Source organism: Schistocerca gregaria, chromosome 9 (genome assembly GCF_023897955.1).
Source record: "Schistocerca gregaria isolate iqSchGreg1 chromosome 9, iqSchGreg1.2, whole genome shotgun sequence".
Lineage (NCBI taxonomy): Eukaryota > Metazoa > Arthropoda > Insecta > Orthoptera > Acrididae > Schistocerca > Schistocerca gregaria.
In genome coordinates, this window is record NC_064928.1 from 201441710 (window position 1) to 201456649 (window position 14940).

General features: G+C 48.2%; 1 protein-coding gene across 1 annotated transcript in view; it reads left to right on the top strand.

Annotated features, from left to right (window-relative positions):
- The window catches only part of LOC126292056 (RAC serine/threonine-protein kinase), a 512592-nt gene that overhangs the window by 172885 nt on the left and 324767 nt on the right, over positions 1–14940 (top strand). The gene's annotated exons all lie outside the window — the stretch shown is intronic.

Consider the following 14940-nt stretch of genomic DNA (forward strand, 5'->3'; position numbering starts at 1 on the left):
CGACAATGGACGACCAAATATTGGTGCATGCACACATGCCTTCTTGGTGCCACAGGCTTGCCAGATGACCAGACTTGTCGTCAATCGAAAATCTGTGTGATATGTTCAGACGACAGTTGCAGCACTGTGACCCAATGGCAACCATCACAGATGAAACTGGAACCAGGTGAATGCAGTATGGATGGCTATAACACAGGACGCCATTCGCACCTAATACTACCCATTGATGCCATTCATTCGGTTGTAAGTCGGGCTGCCTTCCACAACAATCAACATGCTCTTTTACCTTCGATAAAAAAAGACGGAAAATGGCCACTCGTGTGTGCCGTGCCGACGTCCTTTGAATGTGTAATAACAAAAAATCTTTCCTTTTTACAACTATTTCTTCTGCTTTTTATCGAAATAATGGAGTAAGGTTATACGCCGTTTTGTTAGCTGAAAAGATGTAATTTTTATGCAGTTTACGTAATTATAAAATACATTTTAATTACCGGTCTTGGAAGCTGATTAGAATACATAAAGAACCAGGAATTCAGAGTTCAAAAAAGTTTGAAGCAGATCTACACTCCTGGAAATTGAAATAAGAACACCGTGAATTCATTGTCCCAGGAAGGGGAAACTTTATTGACACATTCCTGGGGTCAGATACATCACATGATCACACTGACAGAAGAACAGGCACATAGACACAGGCAACAGAGCATGCACAATGTCGACACTAGTACAGTGTATATCCACCTTTCGCAGCAATGCAGGCTGCTATTCTCCCATGGAGAAGATCGTAGAGATGCTGGATGTAGTCCTATGGAACAGCTTGCCATGCCATTTCCACCTGGCGCCTCAGTTGGACCAGCGTTCGTGCTGGACGTGCAGACCGCGTGAGACGACGCTTCATCCAGTCCCAAACATGCTCAGTGGGGGACAGATCCGGAGATCTTGCTGGCCAGGGTAGCTGACTTACACCTTCTAGAGCACGTTTGGTGGCACGGGATACATGCGGACGTGCATTGTCCTGTTGGAACAGCAAGTTCCCTTGCCGGTCTAGGAATGGTAGAACGATGGGTTCGATGACGGTTTGGATGTACCGTGCACTATTCAGTGTCCCCTAGACGATCACCAGAGGTGTACGGCCAGTGTAGGAGATCGCTCCCCACACCATGATGCCGGGTGTTGGCCCTGTGTGCCTCGGTCGTATGCAGTCCTGATTGTGGCGCTCACGTGCACGGCGCCAAACACGCATACGGCCACCATTGGCACCAAGGCAGAAGCGACTCTCATCGCTGAAGACGACACGTCTCCACTCGTCCCTCCATTCACGCCTGTCGCGACACCACTGGAGGCGGGCTGCACGATGTTGGGGCGTGAGCGGAAGCGGCCTAACGGTGTGCGTGACCGTAGCCCAGCTTCATGGAGACGGTTGCGAATGGTCCTCGCCGATACCCCAGGAGCAACAGTGTCCCTAATTTGCTGGTAAGTGGCGGTGCGGTCCCCTACGGCACTGCGTAGGATTCTACGGTCTTGGCGTGCATCCGTGCGTCGCTGCGGTCCGGTCCCAGGTCGACGGGCACGTGCACCTTCCGCCGACCACTGGCGACAACATCGATGTACTGTGGAGACCTCACGCCCCACGTGTTGAGCAATTCGGCGGTACGTCCACCCGGCCTTCCGCATGCCCACTATACGCCCTCGCTCAAAGTCCGTCACCTGCACATACGGTTCACGTCCACGCTGTCGCGGCATGCTACCAGTGTTAAAGACTGCGATGGAGCTCCGTATGCCACGGCAAACTGGCTGACACTGACGGCGGCGGTGCACAAATGCTGCGCAGCTAGCGCCATTCGACGGCCAACACCGCGGTTCCTGGTGTGTCCGCTGTGCCGTGCGTGTGATCATTGCTTGTACAGCCCTCTCGCAGTGTCCGGAGCAAGTATGGTGGGTCTGACACACCGGTGTCAATGTGTTCTTTTTTCCATTTCCAGGAGTGTAGAATGGGTGTGCGAAGGGAACGAAACGAAAGGCTGCGTTTTATTGGCAGGACACTTATAAAATGTAACAGACTTACTAAGGACACTGCCTACACTACGCTTGTCCGTCCTGTTTTAGAATACTGCTGCGCGGTGTGGGATCCTTACCCGGGAGGACTGACGGAGAGCAATGAAAAAGTTCAAAGAAAGGCAGCACGTTTTGTATTATCGCGAAATATGGGAGAGAGTGTCACAGAAATATTACAGGATTTGGGCTGGAACTAATTAAAAGAAAGGCGTTTTTCGTTGCGACGGAATCTTCTCACGAAATTCCAATCACCAACTTTCTCCTCTGAATGCGAAAATATTTTATTGACACGGACCTACATAGGGAGAAACGATCACGACGATAAAATAAGTGAAATCAGAGGTCGTACGGAGAGATATAGGTGTTCATTCATTCTTTCCGCGCGCTATACGAGATTGGCATAATAGAGAATTGTTAAGGTGGTTCGATGAACCCTTTGCCAGGCACTTAAATGTGATTTGCAGAGTATCGATGTAGATGTGAACAACAACTACTCTATACTGAACTAACTAGGAGCAGTCGGCAGTGGAGCTGCGACGAGTGGCCACACGAAGAAGAGTCGGGCCGAGCGGGACCGAGACCGAGACACACGGGAACGGGACCGAGGCTGGAACGAGACCGGCCGACGTGCCGTTGCGGGAACGAGACGGACCGTTTCCCGTCTCCAGGAACTCCAAGTTGAAAGCCGCGACCAAGGTGAACTATGGAAGACCGTTCCTTGGAATTCGTTCCTCGCTGCTTCCGTTCATCTTCGTTCAAATGGCTCTGACCATTATGGGACTGCTGAGGTCATCAGTCCCCTAGAACTTAGAACTAATTAATCCTAACAAACCTAAGGACATCACACACATATCCCTGCCCGAGACAGGATTCGAACCTGCGACCGTAGCGGTAGCGCGGTTCCAGACTGTAGCGCCTAGAACCGCTTGGCGACCCCGGCCGGCTACTTCTCGTTCACCGTTCCTTTGGACCCGTTAGTTAGCGAACGAACCATCTCTAGTGCACGCTGGTGGCCATTCTACCTGTGAAAGAGCACTGGAACGCTAGATCATCTACATACCTCTCGACGGTGTATACGTGTACGGAGTTTCATTCATATCCGACCATGTCTGTTGTGTGGCATTGTGTATGGTTCGATGAAAGCTCTCTGCCACGTAAATGAGTGTGCTCGCAGAGAATAACTTGTTATTGTTGTGGTTGTGGTCTTCATTTCTGAGACTGGTTTGATGCAACTCTCCATGCTACTCTATCCAGTGCAAGCTTCTTCATCTCCCAGTATCTACTACAACCTACATCCTTCTGAATGTGCTTAGTGTATTCATCTCTTGGTCTCCCTCTACGATTTTTACCGTCAACGCTGCCCTCCAATGCTAAATTTGTGATGCCTTGATGCCTCAGAACATGTCCTACCAACCGATCCCTTCTTCCAGTCAAGTTGTGCCACCAACTTCTCTTCTCCCCAATCCTATTCAATAGCTCCTCAATAGTTACGTGATCCACCCACCTAATCTTCAACATTCTTCAGTAGCACCACATTTCGAAAGCTTCTATTCTCTTCTTGTCCAAACTATTTATCGTCCAAGTTTCACTTCCATACATAGCTACACTCCATACAAATAGTTTCAGAAACGACTTCCTGACACTTAAATCTATACTCCATGTTAACAAATTTCTCTTCTTCACAAACGCTTTCCTTGCCATTGACAGTCTACATTTTATATCCTCTCCGACCATCGTCAGTTATTTTGCTCCCCAAATAGTAAAACTCCTTTACTACTTTGTCTTATTTCCTAATCTAATTCTTCCAGCATCACCCGATTTAATTTGACTACATTCCATTATCCTAGTTTTGCTTTTGTTGATGTTTACCTTATATCCTCCTTTCAAGACACTGTCCATCCCGTTCAACTGCTCTTCCAAGTCCTTTGCTGTCTCTGACAGGATTACAATGTCATCGGTGAACCTCAAAGTTTTTATTTCTTGTCCATGAATTTTAATACCTACTCCGAATTTTTCTTTTGTTTCCTTTACTGCTTGCTCAGTATACAGATTGAATAACATCCGGGATAGGCTACAACCCTGTTTCACTCCCTTCCCAACCACTGCTTCCCTTTCATGTCCCTCAACTCTTGTAACTGCCATCTGGTTTCTGTACAAATTGTAAATAGCCTTTCGCTCCCTGTATTTTACCCCTGCCACCTTCAGAATTTGCAAGAGAGTATTCCAGTCAACATTGTCAAAAGCTTTCTCTAAGTCTACAAACGTAGGTTTGCCTTTACTGAATCTTTCTTCTAAGATAAGTCGTAAGGTCAGTATTGCCTCACGTGTTCCAACATTTCTACGGAATCCAAAGTGATCTTCCACGAAGTCGTCTTCTACCTGTTTTTCCATTCGTCTGTAAAGAATTCGCGTTAGTATTTTGCATCCGTGACTTATTAAACTCATTGTTCGGTAATTTTCATATCTGTCATCACCTGCTTTCTTTGGGATTGGAATTATTATCTTCTTCTTGAAGTCTGAGGGTATTTCGCCTGTCTGGTTCATCTTGCTCACCAGATGGAAGAGTTTTGTGAGGACTGGCTCTCCCAAAGTCGTCAGTAGTTCTAATGGAATGTTGTAAATTTCCCGGGGGGGGGGGGGGGGGGCGGGAGAGAGGGGGAAGGGCTGAACGATATGTTGTCTTGAGTCGTGGAAGACAGTTAGCAGGATGCACAGTCTATCTGTTTAGGGTAGCGTGGTTCCTGACCCGTCAGTTCCCACTGCCGAGGACCAGAGAGACGTGCGCCCATCCGTAGCGGCTTCCGGGAGGCGGCGTGGGCTGCCCCTCCACCCTTCCGCCTCTTTCCACCCCCATCGCCCACCTTCCCCGTCCCGTCGCGTTCTTCACTCCAGAGACAGCCGGGTCAGATTTAGAGCGACCGGAAGCGGACCCACTTAAGGAACACTCTCGTTTTCTCTCCGTCTCTCTCGTCGTCGTCCTCCTCCTCCTACACACACACACACACACACACACACACACACAGTGAAAAGCTCCACACTCAAACAGTAGCTGCATCCGCTCACAGTTGGCTATCTGTACTCCTTGTGACTGCTCAATAAAGGAAACAGTCTTCCGTGCTCCCAAAGGTATTGTGCAGCAAGTGGCCTGCTATATGGCGGGCCGAATCGAACCAGTCAGAGGACTGGTGACTCAAAAAAAGTAATATGCAGGGAACGCGACTTCAACGCCAGATTTCACACGGGAATTTGGGCAACGACAGTAAGCACGAACAGCACAGGTGCACACTGGTAGTCGCTTGACCCGTGAGGGGCGACTAGAACTCTAATAAATCATCTACATGCTCGCCGATGGTGTGTACTTGTACGGAGGATGCATGCAATAAGAATTTAACGTAAAACACCAAACAGCATTGTATGCCAAAGAATGAAACAGTGGGATAGATTAACCAAGGAGATCAAAGAGATTACTAACACTAACTCTTAAAAAAAAAATTCTTATGTACCTGTTAAGCAATACTGAACCGCCCGGTTGAATCCGCAGGACAGAACAGTTAGCTGGAATTGTGGAAAGGGGCCAAAAATGAGCGACTGTCAGTTACACTCGACCACACACAACTTTATTTAGTTGCCCAAACATTACAGCGCAAATTTCCCAGCTTAACTATCGACTGAATATGTCACACAATTTTGTGGCTTAAGGGCACAACCTCTTTAATTTTTAAAACGTCTGTAGGTCCATGATTTAAAACACAAGTACAATAAATTTTCAAAAGCCAGAAAACGAAAGATTTATCCTTGAATAATATTTCAAATGAGGCTGAAGGCCGAAACAATACAAGACTTGATAAGTAAGGAACGTCCAATTTTAAAACAGCTGAAGGCCCATTATTTAAATCCCAACTAAAAGCATACATATTCAATGATCGGCTATGAGCCACTAAAATACACAATCAAGCACCAATAAGAAAGGGCAGTACAGCCAGCGGGGCTCAGACGTTTCCGACGGTTGGTCTGCACTTGAAACGTTAACGTTCTCTTAGGGGAGACACGTAGCCGACCCAGGAGATAGAGAAGATCCAAAGAAGAGCGGCGCGTTTCGTCACAGGGTTATTTGGTAGCCGTGATAGCGTTACGGAGATGTTTAACAAACTCAAGCGGCAAACTCTGCAAGAGAGGCGCTCTGCATCGCGGTGTAGCTTGCTCGACAGGTTTCGAGAGCGTGCGTTTCTGGATGAGGTATCGAATCAATTGCTTCCCCCTACTTATACCTCCCGAGGAGATCACGAATGTAAAATTAGAGAGATTCGAGCGCGCACGGAGGCTTTCCGGCAGCCGTTCCTCCCGCGAACCATACGCGACTGGAACAGGAAAGAGAGGTAATGGCAGTGGCACGTGAAGTGCCCTCCACACACACTGTTGGGTGGCTTGCGGAGTATAAATGTACACGTAGATGTACAACTGTATCCGATCCGCCGGCAGCCCAACCAAGAGACAGTTGACGGACCCACCGACAAGACGACTTGCTTTTCACCCGACCAGTACACAAGGAACTCCAAAGCCGAAACGTAAAAGGCGTAGCCGCCCACAACCAAGTATGCATAAGCTGTCAAAACTATACACACGTGTTGGACAGCGACAACACGGTGAGGAAAGGACACTGCCTGGATTTTACGGCAGCAGCCAGTGCAGGTAACAAGAACGCTAGCGGCCACGAGGCAGAAAATTCCGCTGGTGCACTTGGACTTCAAATAACCAAAATACAGTTAAACTCCACCGGATGGTGCCCAAACTTTCGCCAACTCGAACACTCGCTGTTGCTCACGGGAATACCCCCAACAGCCAACCATGAAAACGAACGACACAATGTGAACATACCGGCTTCGGTAATTAAATCACCACTCGACCTAAAATAACTGAGCAGTCGACATCACAAGCAACACACAGTTACACGAACACTTGGGTTGGGTTATTTCGGGTTGCAGACCAGACAGCGAGGTCATCGGTCTCATCGGATTAGGGAAGGACGAGGAAGGAAGTCGGCCGTACCCTTTCAAAGGAACCATCAACCCATTTCCCTAGAGCGATTTAGGGAAATCACGGGAAACCTAAGTCAGGATAGCCGGACGCGGGATTGAACCGTCGTCCTCCCAATTGCGAGTCCAGTGTGCTAGCGACTGTGCCACCTCGCTCGGTCACACGACACTTGCACGAAGGACTAGACAATACTAATGGCAGCGGCTGTGCAATAACAAGGACGAATCACGAGTCGGAACACGCAGGCAACCTATAAGCGATCGCCAGCAAACATACACGTCGTCCGACAAGACGACCGACCGAAGACCAACCAAGCTGGTCCGCACTTAAGTGTTATCGGGCAAGTCATGGCTGTCCAGACCTCACTGCAGCCGCCCCGACTGAACTTCTGCTGCGTCCTAAGTCAAACACTGCCAGGTCCGAACTGCACTGCCAGCGTCTCCCAACTCAGTGGCGGATCCGAACTCACCCTGAACACACGACAAGCGGGTAGTAGTAGCAGTCAGCAAAGATAATACGCCAAGGCTTATATCGATAAGCGCCGCTGCTGCCGCTCACGGACAGGCTAGGCGGCAACTCAGTGACACCAGTAATTCAAATTAACATAACGAGGTGGTAGTACAGTTAAAACAGGATGTAAAATGAGATGTGACACAAATACGAGCCACGCACGACTCAAATACTTTCTATACATTGAAGGATTGCTTAGATACCTTGGTGTTGTGGTTTGGTACAAAAAAAAGACAACAAATAATACACTACTTGCCATTGAAACTGCTACACCACGAAGATGACGTGCTACAGACGCGACATTTAACCGACAGGAAGGAGATGCTGTGATATGTAAATGATTAGCTTTTCAGAGCATTCACACAAGGCTGGCGCCGGTGGCGACCCCTACAACGTGCTCACATGAGGAAAGTTTCCAACGGATTTCTCATACACAAACAACAGTTGACCGGCGATGCCTGGTGAAACATTGTTGTGATGCCTCGTGTAAGCAGGAGAAATGCCTGCCATCACGATTCCGACTTTGATAAAGTTCGGATTGTAGCTTATCGCGATTGCGGTTTATCGTATCGCAACATTGCTGCTCGCGTTGGTCGAGATCCAATGACTGTTATCAGAATATGGAATCGGTGGGTTCAGGAGGGTAATACGGAACGCCGTGCTGCATCCCAACGGCCTCGTATCACTAGCAGTCGAGGTGACAGGCATCTTATCCGCTTGGTTGTAACGGATCGTGCAGCCACGTCTCGATCGCTGAGTCAACAGATGGTGACGTTTGCAACACAACAACCATCTGCACGAATAGTTGCACGACGTTTGCAGCAGCATGGACTATCAGCTCGCTGACCGTGGCTGCGGTTACCGTTGACGCTGCATCACAGACAGGAGCACCTGCGATGGTGTACTCAACGACGAACCTGGGTGCACGAATCGGAAAACGTCATTTCTTCGCATCAATCCAGGTTCTGTTTACAGCATCATGATAGTCGCATCCATGTTTGGCGGCATCGCGGTGAACACACATTGGAAGCGTGTACTCGTCATCACCATACTGGCGTATCACCCGGCGTGATGGTACGACGTGCCATTGGTTACACGTCTCGGTTAGCTCTTGTTCGCATTGACGGCACCTTGAACAGTGGACGTTACATTTCAGATGCGTAACGACCCGTGGCTCTAGCCTTCATTTGATCCCTGCGAACCCCTACATTTCAGCAGGATAATGCATGACCGCAAGTTGCAGGTCCTGTACGGGCCTTTCTGGATACAGAAAATGTTCGACTGCTGCCTTGGCTAGCACATTCTCCAGATCTCTCACCAAATGAAAACGTCTAGCCAATAGTGGCCGAGCAACTGGCTCGTCACAATACGCCAGTCACTACTCTTGATGAACTGTGGTATCGTGTTGAAGCTGCATGGGCAGCTGTACCAGTACACGCTATCCAAGCTGTGTTCGACTCAATGCCCAGGCGTATCAAGGCCGTTATTAGGGCCAGAGATGGTTGTTTTGGGTACTGATTTCTGAGGATCTATGTAAGCAAATTGCGTGAACATGTAATCGCATGTCAGTTCTAGTATAATATATTCGTCCAGTGAATACCCGTTTATCGTCTGCATTTCTTCTTGGTGTAGCAGTTTTAATGGCCAGTAGTGAAATAATGATAATCAAACTCGTGGTGTACAGAGCCGTTGTCATTTCTAGACTTGTGTATGGCTGTGAAATTTGGACACTAACGCCGTCACCGTGATATCAAAAAACATGAATGCTTCCATCATCAAAAAATGAGATACAATCTTGAACGTTAAGAGGAAGGGCCATGTGACCAACACTGCTGTTGTCGAGGAAGCGTATCTAAACAACACTGAGGCGGCCATTATCGGTAATCAGCTGAGATGGCCATCCCATTTTCATCGCATGAGTGATACCAGATTTCCTTGCCAAATCCATTTTGGTGAACTCGGCTGTAGCAGTAGATGTTACGGAGCTCCTTTCAAGCGTTTTAAGAACCGGCTAAAACACATCATGAAGACGACTGGTATAAACATACAAACATGGGAAGAGGGTGCTGTGGACGGCTATCAACTTGTTTGAAAGAGAACGCCGCGGCCATGAAGCGGCCAAGCGACAAGCAGGGAAGCTCTGTCGGTGTCACCTCCGCCCTCCTCCAACCATTCAGCGCGGGTTGTGTGGGCGCATGTTTTATACCACTATTGGTCTGTTCAGCCACCGGAAACACGTCCGTTAATTGACTTGAAATACTCACTTTTTGCAGGAAGCAGCTGTGCATGCTCGGAATCAACATGGGCCGACAACGACGTGACACACACAGCGGTTACGGCTACTACAAGCCACACCACAAGTTGGGAAACGGGGCCAAATTTCTTGCAGTTTACTGTCGAGTTGAGATTTTCACAAATGCTTTATTCGTATCTTACAGAAACTAGCAGTACGGCAATAAACAGCCTTTTAAACACGCCGCTAACGGCAATCAAGTATTTTACAGCAATGCAACAGTTTAAAATTTTTTTGAAAGACGGCAGTCAGGTCATTTATAGCAAAACAACAGTTTTTAAAAAATTTAAAGAACATTGGTAAACAGGCTGCTAAGGTAAAAACAGAACTTTGTTAATAAAGTACGGTGAGGTAGTGAAACTACCAACACCGCCATTTAAAAAAATCTAAGGTCTCAGCAAACACTGGCTTAATGGCAATAAAGGAATGGAGGAATTAAAAAAGTTTTTAAACTAAAGTGTCCTGGAATATCATTAGAACATAACAGATATGACGGACCCGTGTAAGGCGGCCACAAATCACCCACTCAGGGATGCTCAGGCTAGACGGAATACTGACCGACTTAAATACTCCCGTAAACACAATTGCCACTCTCAGGCTGGTCACTGCACCGAGTTTTAGCCAGCGAAAGCTTGTTATACGATGGTTTAACTTGCTGACAGAATTAGAGCTAACCTCTTGCAAGGAAACATTGCACCACACAGTCCTGAATGAGTGACCACATGATCAACCAACAAGGAGCATGAATTTACTCACAACACACGACAGAATAGCGAAACAATTGAACTGCCAAAACTACAACTGCCATCGGGCAGTAACGAAAGGAGGAGGAAAGATCACTGTCTTCAATTACACCGGTGCCAGAGACAGGAAACCCGGTCTCCGGAGGCCACAAGGCAGGAGAGACGCTGGTTACACAAAATTACTACTTAATGATTAAACCTTCCACTAACTTAACTTGCAGTTATGCTCGAACAGGCCGTACACGACCTCCGATGGCAAGGATCCACACATCCGACCGCGCACGCGTCGCCAGCGTACCCAACACGCCACGGTCACGTGACAACACGCCTTGTCACAGGAGTTCACGTCTTCTCTGCAACGTTGTAGGGTATAGTGACCGCTCCTTCACGGTAGGTGTCTCCTTTTTAAACTCCAGTGTTGAAACGGAGGATTTAAAGAAGCGAAATGAGGAGCAACTACTCGTGGGGCGATTCTGTATACAACCAACCCGCGGGGTGCTCTTCCGTCAACTCGACCCGCTCATGACACACAGCCGACATACATCACGTGCCGACTCGGTACAACCGCGCTGGAGTGCCACACTGCCCTCCCGTGTCCACCACACACTCTGCACGCAACGCCCCTACTTCCGTGCCACTACACGAAGTTGCCACCGGTCAAAGATCTCACTTCCTCCGTAGCAGTTGCCCGGAAGCAAATACGCAGATATCGATAACAGAGGGAAAAGACAACCAAGCAGCCACTTAATTACAGACAACATATCAAACAAACATGTCAGGAGAAGAAAAGGAAAACCAATGCAATTTAAACACAAGGTGTAGCACGAGTCTATACACGGCTCAGACGAATAACATAATAATGAGAATAATAAATCTGTTATTTCACATATTACTTTCACACTACGTTTTTTTCTTCTATTCCTCTTTTTATTATTGTATTTGTTTGCTCTCTTTTCGGGAAAACCTTGCTCTCAAAGCTCTGCAGTGTGTAACAGAAATTTTGAGCTCACCATATGTTTTATTGTAGGTGCTTAAGCCGTCGGCCAACGGAGCGACCATTCAGCCGTCCAGCGATCCGAGTTTGGCGTCACAGCGTGGAATGGCACGTTGTCTAAACGCGCAGAGCATTATTCAGCATGTCAGATATTCCGATCGCCGACCAGTGAGGCGGAAGAGCGCCAGCCACGTCACGTGCACGCCATCTCGCTTCAGTACAGAGTCGCGAGGCGCCATATTGGCTTTCTCTTGAAGCCCATATGGATACATGCCGTTTCTGAGCACCAGAAAACTGTGGATCTCTCGAAAACATGCCGTTAATTGTATCATTATTCGTAATAAAATGACGAGAAACGTAACATACGTGGTTAAAGAATTATTGTAACTTGCGTAATATGAGAGCATGTCGTTTGAAGACAACGGTTCATTGAAGATCCATCAAAAACGTAATGTTCGTGGTACAATTTGTCCTAGTTAAATTTCAGTTAGTAACGCAGCTACGATTACAGATTTTCAGGAGATGTAACATGCTAGGCGGGGTCTACACCCATTTGTGGTCGGTTGAGCAGTGAGCAGGTTTACAGGGTGTTACAAAACGGTACGGCCAAACTTTGAGGAAACATTCCTCACACACAAATAAAGAAAAGATGTTATGTGGACATGTGCCCGGAAACGCTTAATTTCCATGTTAGAGCTCATTTTAGTTTCGGCAGTATGTACTGTACTTCCTCGATTCACCGCCATGGTTTCATACGGGATACTCTACCTGTGCTGCTAGAACATGTGCCTTTACAAGTACAACACAACATGTGGTTCACGCGCGATGGAGCTCGTGCACATATCAGACGAAGTGTTCGTACGCTTCTCAACAACAGATTCGGTGACCGACGGATTGGTAGAGGCGGACCAATTCCATGGCCTCCACGCTCTCCTGACCTCAACCCCCTTGACTTTCATTTATGGGGGCATTTGAAAGCTCTTGTCTACGCAACCCCGGTACCAAATGTAGAGACTCCTCGTGCTCGTATTGTGGACGGCTGTGATACAATACGCCATTCTCCAGGGCTGCATCAGCGCATCAGGGATTCCATGCGGCGGAGGGTGGATGCATGTATCCTCGCTAACGGAGGACATTTTGAACATTTCCTGTAACAAAGTGTTTGAAGTCACGCTGGTACGTTCTGTTGCTGTGTGTTTCCATTCCATGATTAATGTGATTGGAAGAGAAGTAATAAAATGAGCTGTATCATGGAAAGTAAGCGTTTCCGGGCACATGTCCACATAACATATTTTCTTTGTTTGTGTGTGAGGTATGTTTCCTGAAAGTTTGGCCGTACCTTTTTGTGACACCCTGTGTACAGAGAAGCAGTGTACGTCCGCCGTGTGTAGATGGTACCGGGGGTCCGCATCACGTGTGGTCCCGCCGGCCGCAGCTGCGCCGCGCCTCCGCCTCCTGTGACGCTGCTAAATGCGGTCCCAGCGCCGCCGCGACGCCACCATTTATTTCTGGGCCTCCTGTCGCGTCTCTCCTCCGCTGCTGTCGTCTCGTCTCGCGCTTCGCCGGGCCGGCGTGGGCGGCACCCACATACACTTGTTTACAGCCAGGCGCCGCCGCAACGCAGCGCTGCGGCTTAAAGGCACGCGCGAAATTATACAGGCTGTCTGAGATTAGCAATTGTTCTCTGTAACTTAGAAAATAGTAAGTGGAAATAACATTTTTGTTGATGAAATCTTCTCGCGTCACCTTCTAGTCACGTCTAAATGTTTCGAAGAGTTTCGTACTCGTCATCATGAGTCGAAGTTCAAATGGCTCTGAGCCACTATGGGACTTGACTGCTGAGGTCATCAGTCCCCTAGAACTTAGAACTACTTAAACCTAACTAACCTAAGGACATCACACACATCCATGCCCGAGGCAGGATTCGAACCTGTGACCGTAGCAGTCGCGCGGTTCCAGACTGTAACGCCTATAACCGGCCGGCCATCGAAGTCCAGGATGAGATTTTCACTCTGCAGCAGAGTGTGCGCTGATGTGAAGCTTCCTGGCAGATTAAAACTGTGGAACTCGGGACCTTTGCCGTTCGCGGGCAAATGCTTTACCAACTGAGCTACCCAAGCACGACTCACGCCCCGTCCTCACAGCCTTACTTCTGCCAGTACCTCGTCTCCTACCTTCCAAACTTTACAGAAGCTCTCCTTCGAACAAATAGGTATTTCCGACTTACCGAGTTCGAGTCTCGGTCCGGCATACAGTTTTAATCTTCCAGAAAGTTTCACGAGTCGAAGTGTCTGCTTCATCTCCAGCTGTTTCCTTCTCAACCTCTGGATCGTGCAGACCCAGTGGTGTGCCGATCACGTTCCTCCAGAGGTGACGGCCGGAGCTCTGAGACAGGAGGGGTTGCCTGGGGTCCGGGCGTCGAGTCCTGGCTCTGCACAAACCTCGTGAATAAAATCAGAACAGTGGCAAATAGGTATTTACTGCTTCTCTTTAAGATAGAGTGTACCACCAATCTACGAGGGCTGTTCAATAAAGAGCGATCATAACATTTTTATGGTCATAATTTCACGCGCTAAGATTTGGTCTTACGATATTCAGTTAGCTTGCAACAAACACGCCGTACTAGTTTCATTGGAACTCCTGGTTCCCGCCTGTGAGAGGCAAGCAAGGTCAGACATGAAACTTCATGGCAGCTTAAAACTCTCTTGGTACTGGCGGAAGTAAATCTGTGAGGACGGAGCGTGAGTCGTGCTTGGGTAGCTCACATGGTAGAGCACTTGCTCACGAAAGGGAAAGGTCCCGTGTTCGAGTCTCGGTCCGGTACACAGTTTTAAGCTGGCAGGATGTTTCATATCAGTGCACACTCCGCTGCAGAGTGAAAATCTCAATCTGGAAGGTCAGACATGTTCAGTATCGCCTATTGCTGCAATGGAGGTAAATGTAAATGTCGTGTGACTAGCCCCCCCCCCCTCTCGGGGAACCGGTGCATCTCAATCTGGAAGGTCAGACACGTTCAGTATCGCCTATTGCTGCAATGAAGGTAAATGTAAATGTCGTGTGACTAGCCCCCCCACCCCTCCCCCCTCTCGGGGAACCGGTGCATCCACTGCGGCAAGGCCGTTGCCTCACAGACATAGAAATAAGGACCATTGTAAAATAGATGTAAGCAAATTATAATCCATATTGTTAAGATAAGTGCCCTCTGTGCAAAAGTGTATCATACTCTGTAGGAGACTTGTAACATTATCACTGTGAACTACTTTCTCTGTCCGGCGATTGGCTGTTTGTATTGTCCTCATCATTTGTGAGAGTGA